Source organism: Erpetoichthys calabaricus, chromosome 2 (assembly GCF_900747795.2).
Source record: "Erpetoichthys calabaricus chromosome 2, fErpCal1.3, whole genome shotgun sequence".
Classification (NCBI taxonomy): Eukaryota; Metazoa; Chordata; class Cladistia; order Polypteriformes; family Polypteridae; genus Erpetoichthys; species Erpetoichthys calabaricus.
This window is the reverse complement of record NC_041395.2, coordinates 297547176-297557371: the sequence shown is the minus strand read 5'-3', so window position 1 is coordinate 297557371 and position 10196 is coordinate 297547176.

The window sequence follows — 10196 nt, the reverse complement described above, 5'->3', positions numbered from 1 at the left end:
GACTGACTGACTCACTCATCACTAATTGTCCAACTTCCCGTGTAGGTGGAAGGCTGAAATTTGGCAGGCTCATTCCTTACAGCTTACTTACAAAAGTTAGGCAGGTTTCATTTCGAAATTCAAAGCGTAACGGTCATAACTGGAACCTCTTTTTTGGCCATATACAGTAATGGACTGCAACTCACTGGCTGTGGGAGGCGGGGTTGCGGGGGTTGCGTATCGCGTCATCACGCCTCCCACGTAATCACGTGAACTGACTGTGAAGGACAAAGGACGGCCTTATATGGCGTTCGTTTATAAAACAGCGGACAGGCGACGTCAGCGCAAGAGGCGAAGCCACAGTTTAAAAAGGTTTACTTTTCTTCTTAATAAAAATTTTAACACACTACTTCTCCGCTGCGAAGCGCGGGTATTTTGCTAGTTTTAAATAAAAGCACTCTGCACTTTTCGCACCATCCCCTTGCTTCATTGTTGTGCCTCACTGTCCAGCTCATCGGTGACATTACCGACGTTGTCGGGTTCAAGAGCTCCCAGAAATCAGATGGGAGCAAGGAGCAAACCTGCATAGTCACAAGAATGTTATGTTTTTAAGAAGTTAAAAAAAAATCTGAATGCTTGACAGTGTCAGGAATGCATCCACTCTTACCAGCTTGTTTTGTTCTGTTTTTAGGTGCATTAACATTCAATGCTAGAAGCACCTACTGCAATAGTCTGTCTGTCTGTTCACATGAAACAACTCAGGCGTCCATGGACCAATTTTGGTAAAAATTAGACAGATTTATTCTTCAATTAGATTTATTGTGACACATCTATTTTTGTAGAGATGTCTCAAGCAGATCACACTGTGCTAAGTTTTGAAATTGAAAAGTATCTGCCAAGCTATCTTAAAACAGAGAAACATTTCTTGTGACTTCAACTACAATTTAGTTTACTGTTTCAGTTTTACCTTAACAGCAGGTGCACCAAGTTGTATATTTTCCTCCTGTACTTAGCTGACTGCTGCTCAGATAGATAATACAATGCCAGAAAGGGTGCATACGCAAGCAGCTCACACAGCAGCAACCCTTCTCCTGCTGCTTTAGATAAATTAGCTGTAAAAATACAAAATTAAGGACGTCACTTCTCAGGAAATGAAAGGAAAAGGAAAGTAGTTATATAAGCATATGTAAGACTGAATTGACTGAACTAAAATCTTTATTGCAAAGATGAGTCTCTATTGACCGGCAGCTAAATGGTGTTTGAACTAATTAATTACACAGGAAAAGTGCAGTTTATAAGTGATATAAACATAGCTCAGGTTTAGTTAGGGAACTGCAGTTGATGTGCAGGCGGAAGAACAGAGCGGCTGGGCAAACAATAAGGAGTGCACTATGGTTTCTATGGTACAAGAGGAGGTTGATTATGCTGCAAATAGCAAGGATATAGCAAGGTTACAGTTGGCACCATGCTAAAAAGGTCACTTAGTGGTAAAATGTACAACAGACTTAACTCCGGCTGTGGTTTATTTGTACCCAAAGAACCTCTTATGCTTCTGTATATCTTCAGACTGGAGTTAAATTCTTTATGTAACTGCCACCATTGGTATTCCCATTTTATAATTGTTTCTTTTCAAGTTGTTAGTTGTTTTTATATATTAACAAATTACTAGCAGTGTTAAATTTGACTATACATTTTGATTTAGTTTTACTCTTACTTAATCTTCTGACAAAATTTCATTTTAGTTTTAGTCAGATTTTAGTCATTTAATCATTGTTTTAGTCAGCAAAAAATTTATTTATTATTTAATTAAATGTAATTTTAGTAAACTAAAAGTAACTTAGTCAAATAGTCAAAATCAGAAGGATATCTTGTTTAACATATGAATATGCACAGAATATACTGTACCTCTAAAGTATTATGCTAAGATGTAAGCGATTTAGCCAAACCACATGTAGTGATTATTGAAGATAAAGTGAAGAGTAGGTGCAGAAAGGATTTTACTCTCAAAGATCTTGGTCAGATAATGCCAGCTCTCATCTGTCATCACAGTTTTCTGGACTTCAGCATGCCTTAGTTATGCTGCTATAATATTTTACCAAAAAAGGTTGGTAAGCACATACAGTATTTAATTTCAGCACAGCTTTATAAAGAATGAGATTATCACGGACTGTCTGATTTATCTGGCCTTGTGCACATTTTAAATTTATTGTGATATTTTTTCTCCAACAACTGAAAAATACTGCTTAAAATAATGCTAAAAACTAAAATTCAAACATTATTATATCTGTACTGTTGAATTAGTGAATTCCAAAATAATTTAGGATACTTACAATTAAACAAACCCTTAAAAGCTATTTCTGTAACAAAATACTTTTAAAATCTGGTTTGTCAGAGAATCACTCTGTTAGGTTTGCAACATTTGTTATTGTAAAATTTATATTTACATCATTAGCTTGTTAAAAACTCACTAAAAAGTAACATTTAACTAATGAGTCAAATTTTTTAGATGAATCCAATATTTCAGAACTCTTGTAAAAGAGCCTTTACTGTGTTGTTTCCAGTGTGTCACATGAGTGATCAGACTTTGTTATTGCTGAGCCTGAGTGCAGATCCACAATTACAAAGGTTACCTGTAGTCCGTCAATCGCAAGTGAGAAACTGCATTGCATTCACGAACATGCCATTCTAATCTATGACATCATAAGTGTTTTTACTACGTTCTTCACATTTTAGGGGTTATGCTCATAAACATTAGTCTGCTCTAAGAAACCAAACGAATAACAAAAATTTAGTGCTTGCAGATTTGTCTTCAGCAATAACATGCACATCTTGTATTAATTGGGAGATGTGCCTCAAGCACTGAAATCCTAAATACATTTTATGTTAGTATTAACAAATGGAGCAGCTCATTTCATTGATGATGTAGACAAGCCAAATAGCCACTTTTTAAAAAATTTGTTTGGATTTTTAGTTGCTCTGATTCTTTTGTCACTTCCACTGTGCCTATATGTGTAATTTGAGGCATGTGAGGTGGTTTCACTTGCAACCCTGAACTGAATCCACCAGTTACAAAATGAATGGATATGTGGACAAACATGAGTAGATGTGCTCATTACACTCAAAGACCAAATGTGAATCTTCTGTTCATTTATTGGGACTGTGTAGGACTCTGTATTAAAAGCAATTAATTCCCCCGTCATTTCATCTGTGGTGTCAAATGCGTGACTCTGCAAACTAAACAGTTAAAACTCACATCTGAGGCTGAGTGGATCTGATTGCGCTGCACAAATCTGTTTCTTAAGTAACTTGTAAAAGGAAAAAAACTGGCAATAACAAAATCTTGTGTGTGTCTATATGTTTGTCTTTTTTATTTTTTTAAATTAAGAAGCACATTTTCCCCAATCGTAATTGAAGAATTAGTATTAGCAGGGTGAACGAGAGCCAGAATTAATAGTATTGGTGTCGGGCAAGTTGCCATCTAGATAACATTACATATCTTGGTATGAATCTCAGGATGGAGCGCCTTTAGAAGCCTCTCAGGTTTGTGGTGTTCTTTCCTGTGAGCTTCATTCCACGTGGCTGACACTGGGTTTTATTTTCATCAGTGTTGTAATTAAAGTTGGTCCATGTGTCTGATTTTTTTTTGCCTGACAATCATGTTGGCCATTATAGCGGAGCGCAGTGGAGCAGGATGCTGGCTGATGTTATGATTTTCTGAATTGTTATACAATTACAAACGTGCGTTCAAGTTTTTAAAATTGTATCACTGCATTTATGTTCGTTATTTCTTGGCGGACCATGTCATGTGTGATAGAAATGTTCCAAGAGCATCACATCACTCATTGTCAAGTAGTCTGTTTGTAACATTTTCGTTTTGTTTAGTTTTCATCCACTATGATTTTAAATGCATTTGTCTTTTTTTGTCATTAAAGGCACATTTACAGTGCATCCGGAAAGTATTCACAGCGCATCACTTTTTCCATATTTTGTTATGTTACAGCCTTATTCCAAAATGGATTAAATTCATTTTTTTCCTCAGAATTCTACACACAACACCCCATAATGACAACATGAAAAAAGTTTACTTGAGATTTTTGCAAATTTATTAAAAATAAATAAATTGAGAAAGCACATGTACATAAGTATTCACAGCCTTTGCCATGAAGCTCAAAATTGAGCTCAGGTGCATCCTGTTTCCCCTGATCATCCTTGAGATGTTTCTGCAGCTTAATTGGAGTCCACCTGTGGTAAATTCAGTTGATTGGACATGATTTGGAAAGGCACACACCTGTCTATATAAGGTCCCACAGTTGACAGTTCATGTCAAAGCACAAACCAAGCATGAAGTCAAAGAAATTGTCTGTAGACCTCTGAGACAGGATTGTCTCGAGGCACAAATCTGGGGAAGGTTACAGATAATTTTTTTGCTTTGAAGGTCCCAATGAGCACAGTGGCCTCCATCATCCGTAACTGGAAGAAGTTTGAAACCACCAGGACTCTTCCTAGAGTTGGCCGGCCATCTAAACTGAGCAATCGGGGGAGAAGGACCTTAGTCAGGGAGGTGACCAAGAACCCGACGGTCACTCTGTCAGAGCTCCAGAGGTCCTCTGTGGAGAGAGGAGAACCTTCCAGAAGGACAACCATCTCTGCAGTAATCCACCAATCAGGCCTGTATGGTAGAGTGGCCAGACGGAAGCCACTCCTTAGTAAAAGGCACATGGCAGCCCACCTGGAGTTTGCCAAAAGGCACCTGAAGGACTCTCAGACCATGAGAAAGAAAATTCTCTGGTCTGATGAGACAAAGATTGAACTCTTTGGTGTGAATGTCAGGTGTCACGTTTGGAGGAAACCAGGCACTGCTCATCACCAGGCCAATACCATCCCTGCAGTGAAGCATGGTGGTGGCAGCATCATGCTGTGGGGATGTTTTTCAGCAGCAGGGACTGGGAGACTAGTCAGGATAAAGGGAAAGATGACTGCAGCAATGTACAGAGACATTCTGGATGAAAACCTGCTCCAGAGCGCTCTTGACCTCAGACTGGGGCGACAGTTCATCTTTCAGCAGAACAACGACCCTAAGCACACAGCCAAGATATCAAAGGAGTGGCTTCAGGACATCTCTGTGAATGTCCTTGAGTGGCCCAGCCAGAGCCCAGACTTGAATCCGATTGAACATCTCTGGAGAGATCTTAAAATGGCTGTGCACCGACGCTTCCCATCCAACCTGATGGAGCTTGAGAGGTGCTGCAAAGAGGAATGGGCGAAACTGGCCAAGGATAGGTGTGCCAAGCTTGTGGCATCATATTCAAAAAGACTTGAGGCTGTAATTGCTGGCAAAGGTGCATCGACAAAGTATTGAGCAAAGGCTGTGAATACTTATGTACATGTGCTTTCTTAATTTATTTATTTTTAATAAATTTGCAAAAATCTCAAGTAAACGTTTTTCATGTTGTCATTATGGGGTGTTGTGTGTAGAATTCTGAGGAAAAAAATGAATTTAATCCATTTTGGAATAAGGCTGTAACATAACAAAAGGTGGAAAAAGTGATGCGCTGTGAATACTTTCCGGATGCACTGTATATATTATCCTGCTACAGTATGTATAAAAGCTATTGCACAACCACAAGCCCATTTAGGCTACATTTGAACGACATGACATTGTAAAATGCTGTTAAGAAGCATGTATGCATAATGTAGTCTACAAATACATGGAATTGAATTCTGTTATCACTGTTATTTTTGAATATGACTCATTACAAAAATATTTAATAAACAAAAATGCGATAACTGACTCTTGGATAGAATAACTGAAAAAATGTGAAATGCTCCAACTTTCATATCAGTTAACTAAGTCCTTGAATGCACCTGAAGGTTATGACGTACATACATTTTGTAACTTGTTTTAAAATGGTTTGACTTGATGAAAAGGACATGAATAAAAATGCAAATGAATCCCTTGGGGAAGCAAAATATCAGTTTATTTATTTTACAAAACATTTTTTGTTAACAATGAGCAAAAGCCTACATAAAAATAGAAAACACTGAAGAACCCAGCCCAGAACAGGATGCCACAAGTCACAAGTTACTTCAGTTATTCCTATATTGATTATTTATTTAACTTCTTTTTGGATTAGCCTAATGCTTAACAAAATTTCTCCCATGGGCACAAAGTTGGCAGTTCAGTTCCGACTTTGTGGTATGAGCCAGAGTGAGCCACTTCACCTGCCTAAACTCCAATTTGTGCAAACTGTTGTACTGATTTTCTGTACTTGTAAAGTACTTTGGGTTAGTCTTTGCTAAAAAGAAGTGCAGCAGAAAATAAATGTTGTTCCTTCGATGTTCTTCATGGATAACACTGTGCCGATATTCATTCTTACAACTTTCTGTATAGTGTCTTCCAACACAGAGTGTGAAAAGCAAGCTCTCTTTACTCTCCTTCTGCCTTAAAGGAATACACCACCCCAAAATGATACTTTTGTATGTGTTACTTACGCCATGTGGTTTGTAATGATGGGCAAGAAAATTTTTTAATCTTTTATTTTCATGGAGAATGAGGACAGAAACGTTTAGCATATAACACAGGACATTGGTGACCAATGCTGTACATGAGCGAACAATACAAAGAACATCCATAGAGAAGAAAAATTACTTGTGTTACATAATCAGTCATTTGTTCACAACTTGTAAAACACACTCATCTTTTTGCTTAAAATATTGTTAAATAAATACTTCCAGAAAAATCATTTATCAAAAATCCTGTCTTCTGTTCATAAGCTCAGCTTATGGGAATGTGTTTCCTGTTCATGATGTAGGCTGATTTTTCCAAAAGTCTTTGCCATCTGAGCTAGCGTGAGTGGCTGTGAGGGGTGCGTTGCCTTGATCAAATTCCTAAGCAGAAAAAACTACTTTACTCTCCCTTATGAGGGAGTTTACTTCCACGAAACATAACTGTATTCAAAATATATAGTAATTACATACAGAATACTGCTGATACTGTACATTAGTTTGGTGAATTGATGATATCTAGCATTATAAATTATGGTTAGCCAAATTATGACTCGGAGACAAAGCACCTATAAACTGACCATTTCATGTTAATCAGTTTTAAAATCTTCATCACCTAGATTTTCTTTGCTAAATGATAAGTTGGCTTTCTAAGATGGGGTATTGTTTGTTTATTTTTCTAAAAAGTATTTCAATTTTTATACAGTTTGGAAAGATGGCTGAATTTTCTGTTGGCTACATGGTTTTCCTTCTCCCCTTTGCACTGGCTTGTTCACCACAGAAAGCAGGTAAGTCAAGTGAAAACATTACATGATTACTTATGATTTATTATGGCCGGTAGGAAATCAATATACAGTAGCAGACTACTGACAGTTTGTAATTCCTTAATCTTCTTGGAAATCAAAGTAGTGACCAGTCATCTGGCATTCCTTCCCTGGGAGTTCTATGCATTCAAGAATAACCAGTCAAGGGGTAAATATATGGATAGATGTATATCAGATGAATATCAGTAGGAGTTTTGGGAGACCTCCCTTTATTTATCTGAATAGTATAAATTACTCAACATATAATGCAAGAAAGGCCTACTACCACTGTCATGTCTGAATGTCAGTCTGTATAAAAACAACTTGGCTCCTAGTGGAGAGAGTTAATTGAAATTTGGTACAATTATTCTTCAGGGAAACTTGTTGGTGAAAGTTCCGTTTCTTTTGAGATATCTTGAATAGAGTGTGCAGTACACAATTTCTGAAATATCAAAAAAATAACATTTAAAAGACTAGCAAACTTTTTACCAATTCCTAATTTCCCAGTCTTAAATTTAACAAGTAAAAAAGTTTGCTAGTCCTTTAAATGTTGTTACTTCAAAGTGTATATTTTCCTCTTGAACTTGCCTGGTAACTGCTCTGGTCAGCTAAAAGATCCCTGATACAAGTTACTCAAAGCGTCACAGCAACAAGCTCTCCATCATTGTCGGTTGTAGCCAAAAATTTTAACTTGTGACTTCAACACAGATTTTAACTCCCCAATGAGTATTCCCTTTATATTTTTGTGCTTTAGAAATATTAATCACAATTAGCCATAGAACTTTTATGACCAACAACTAACATAATGCAATTTTTACATCAATTGAGTTTGAATCTGCTGTTTACCACAAGCCTATTTTGGCCCCATTATTAACTACATGATGTTGTAAAGTACTGGTAGAAAATATATTTTATGTACTCTACAAATGCACGTATTTTCATTTTATTAACACTTTTTTCAATAATAAATACTTTTGGATTATCACAAAAACATTTAATAAACAATAATGTGATATTTTTTGTCTTTTTGATTATTATATATACTCACGTTTAAGTTCTCCAGCAGATAAGTTGGGGCTTGATTTTACCGTATAATTTCTGGTATTTTATAATGTCAGTCATATAAGTTGAATTCAGAAAACGCACGCTATTGGTCCAAGAGATTATGATATGCTAACACCCACCTGACAGAGTAACTACGGAGCACACAGCCTTTTTTTTCTATGTATTGTGCCTACGTGACCACACGGTAATACCCGAACTATTCTGAAGTGATGTTTGCACTCTTTTGTGTTTTTTGTATCTCACTCCCTCATACACCTTTATCATAAGAGCATCCCTTATAGGGCGGCACGGTGGCGCAGTGGGTAGTGCTGCTGCCTCGCAGTTGGGAGATCTGGGGACCTGGGTTTGCTTCCCGGGTCCTCCCTGCGTGGAGTTTGCATGTTCTCCCCGTGTCTGCGTGGGTTTCCTCCGGGCGCTCCGGTTTCCTCCCACAGTTCAAAGACATGCAGGTTAGGTGGACTGGCAATTCTAAATTGGCCCTAGTGTGTGCTTGGTGTGTTTGTGTGTGTCCTGCGGTGGGTTGGCACCCTGCCCAGGATTGGTTCCTGCCTTGTGCCCTGTGTTGGCTGGGATTGGCTCCAGCAGACCCCTGTGTTCGGATTCAGCGGGTTGGAAATTGGATGGATGGATGGCATCCCTTATATACGATGGAGTGTTCAATCAAAAGAAAATATGAAGCTGTTTTTAAATTAAAAGTCGTTGAAGTGGCGAAAGAAATTGGTAACGGCGCTGCTGCAACAAAATTCGATATGTCTGAGAATCTGGTGTGAGATTGGAGGAAGTAAGAAGATGTAAAAAAAAAAAAAATTACGTGTCACATTTTTGAACAGGCATATAAGTCGGGGACTGATTTTATGATCGATTTTTTGGGTTTCAAGACCCGACTTATACACGAGTATATAAAGTAAGTACTGTAAATAAAATAAAATTAAAAAAATTGTATAACAGGTGACCCCAAACACCCCCAAATGTTACACCATGCATACATTTAAAATTTATTTTAAAAATGCAACAGTTCACTAGTTCCATGTTGTTCCCCCGGAACATATGTAGAAGGGGCGACCCGGCCAAGCATGGGCCCCGGCTGCCCACCACATCTTATATTTTTAGATTAATTCTGTTGAGTATTCTATTATTCTATTACTGTTATCATACTGTAGTTCTAAACATGTGTAAGCGTGTATCCCATTTCTTTTTATCTTTTTTTGTTTGTTAAATTTGTTTTTCTCGTACTGTAGTTTTGTTTTAATATTTTTCATACAGTTACCACCTTTTTGTGCATTGCTTTTTTGGGTTTTGTCATTAGTAACAACTGCCATTGCTACTCATTACATCCCTCCAATAGTGGATATGGATGCACTGAGACTGACTTCCAAGCTTTTGGATTTTTACCACAAACTATAGATTTCTTGAAAACATTAAGTTTAGTTGGGGAGAACTGTTTTAGTAATATTTAAAAGCCTTTACAAACTTCATTTTGGGTTTGTGATTAGCTTTTCTTAACATCTTCCTGGCTCTAGCTTTACCCACAGACAAATCTTTGTGTGCTCCCTAAAGGTCATTGTTGTGTGTGATAATTCACGAGTGAAGTGAGAGCATATAGAAGACAGGAAGAAAGAGTAGTGTAATGAACAAGAAATGGAAACCTTCATGATCATTTGGCAAGGCAAAAGTCCTGACGGCCTTAAAATCCTTCCCCTGTCTTGTGAAGAAATTATTCATCTGACTGAGAGTATCCAGAAACTTGAACAAAGAACAATCAGCACTACAACCCTTAAATGCTCAGGAAAACCTTTTATTTTTTATTTTTTTGTTGGTTTGTTTGTTCCTGTAATTTAGCACTAA